Here is a 2,500-nt window from a genome sequence, read left to right on the forward strand (position 1 = left end):
CTAAAACTCAAAATAATTCTATTTTTTTTCTTTCCAGAGTTTCTTCTAAGTTAATAGAAAAAAAAAAAATGCATGGTAATTTAATTTGCTTAAAATATTTTGTCTAAACCTAACTAAAAAATTGCATAGTTATGCGGATTTTTACCAATTTTTACGCTTCGCATTTACTTTAATACTTTAGCGTACTTGCTTAAACACGTTATGCGAATTACTTTTTAGCAAAGACGATATTTAATTTTCATTTAAAAACGCGGGAAATAATTATTGATAACTTTCATGATACACTTACTTCATATGCTTATTAGAGCTATTTACTACAGTTTTATTCATGTCGGGAAAAAGTAAGAAAAAAGTAAATTTTTTGGAATCCAGGTCATCCTTACCAAAAGACAAATTTTCTACAGAGCAAGAGGTTTTGCAATACTTCTTGCATTTAAAGGAGAAGCATCCAAAACAAAAAGAAAGTAGAATTATCCACTGTCCGTTGACAAAACACTTTGAAATCAGATGCCATAATGAAAAGTCTTTATGCTGCACTCTTTCAAAGTTAATTGCACCTTGGTTGAAGGGTGGATTTCAGATTTTGCAATTACAAACAATTAGGTAGGTACAAGACTGTATTTGTTTTTGTTTTATTTGTATATTATTAGAGGAAAACAATTAATATAACAAATATCTGCTGTTAAATAAATTAATTAACAGAAATAGATGTGTTGTAAAATGTTCAGAACCTACAAATCACATTTTTTAGTAAAAAGATAGAGAAGCTGATCCTAACTTGGAAACTGTTAAAAAAAAACAAATCAAGACAAACTTTATCAGAAATTGAAAAAAGGAGGAAATTTTTAACTCAGATGAAAAGGATCTTTTGGATTGCACCTGAGCTCGATACTCTGGTTGCAATCATTAAAGCTGATAAGAAAAGAAGTTGTCGAGACAAGACTGAAGATATTGCTTTTTTATTAGACCAATTAGGAGATAGAAAAACAAGAATAGGTGGATTAGACACAAGGTACATTTCCTCTGTTAACAGGAGTTTATCCAAGTTTGAAATGAGATCAAGTTTGAATGAAACCATGTCAGAGAGTGAATTCAGCTCAAATGGATCCAATAAAAATGAAGATAATGATGATTTCCCGTATCCAGATCCAGAGTTAAAGAAGAAAGTCAAAAAACCAGATACTGTTCTACTTCCAAAAGATATTCTCAAGAGAACTGCTGATACTGCTGTTGGGGAAGGATTAAGTCATAGGCAGCATACTCCCATGGTTAATAGTATAATTGCTAAATCAGGTGGAAATATAGATGAATTTAAATGTTCAACCTCTACAGCATTAAGAGCAGCAGATAAGGTCATTTATGATGAATCAAAGAGGATCAAGGACCATTTAAGAAATTTCAGAAATAATAATAAGAACATTTTAGTTCAACTCCATTTTGATGGAAAAGTATGTCATGAATATACTGATGGGAAAAAATCAGAAAAAGATCGATTAGCAATATTAATAAACGGTAACATGGAAACGCACCTGTTGGGAATTCCAGCTATTTCTTCCGGAACTGGCGAAAATCAAAAAAATGCGATCAGAGATATCTTGAATTGCTTTGACCTTACAAACAGTATACAAGCTGTTACATTTGATACAACCAGAATCAACCCTGGAAACAAAAATGGAGCTGTTTCTTTACTGGTAAATGAAGTTTTTCAGCGACCAGTTTTATCTATTGCATGCCGACATCATATAAACGAGCTACACATAACACATTTCTGGAAAAATTATCCAAGTAGTGCTACTTCTGGACCAGATAATATGCTGTTTAAAATATTAAAATCAACATGGAATGATCTTGATGTAGAGAACTAGGTAGGGTTTTACAAAATTGGTTAACATTTTTGTAAAATATTATTGTACCCTAGTATTTCTTCAATTTTGAGCTCTTTGATTTTTTTTTGACATTTTAAATAAAAAGGTGTTGAGAAGATTGACTATTCCAGATGAAACATGGCTTGGTCATCAAAAGCATGAAAGCATAACGTTCTGCAGAAATATTATCACCCATGGGTCCTCTGAAAAAGGTAGCCCGATGACTAGATGTTTTAATATGTAGTTATGTATACAATATGTACTATGAAGTAGTAATATATCCTAGATTTTTCTTGTTTAATTCTATTATTCTTTATAAGACAAAAGTATACATACCTATGTTTATTGCATTATACCAATATACTTCTGGTTTAATTTTTAGGATGGGGCTACAAGGAAGGACTACATTGAGCTGACAGAGCTTACACTTATGGTGCTTTCTGAGGAAAAGTACAAGTTTCGTACACCCGGAGCAATTCATCATGCCCGTTTTATGGCAAAAGGTAGAGAGTTTTAGGTTTATGATAGGAAAAAGTCCAAAGTTAAAAATTATAGCTTCATAGCAAAAAAAAATGAATTTGTTATACATGATCAAATATTTAGCTTTTCAAAAAAAATAAAAATGTATATTTTTA

At 31.0% G+C, this 2,500-nt stretch overlaps 1 protein-coding gene across 1 annotated transcript in view; it reads right to left on the reverse strand.

The window, feature by feature from the left end:
* Window positions 1–2,500, reverse strand: part of LOC100215212 (suppressor of fused homolog) — a 25,446-nt gene that overhangs the window by 9,522 nt on the left and 13,424 nt on the right. The window lies entirely within an intron of this gene.

Source organism: Hydra vulgaris, chromosome 03 (assembly GCF_038396675.1).
Source record: "Hydra vulgaris chromosome 03, alternate assembly HydraT2T_AEP".
NCBI classification, from domain to species: Eukaryota; Metazoa; Cnidaria; class Hydrozoa; order Anthoathecata; family Hydridae; genus Hydra; species Hydra vulgaris.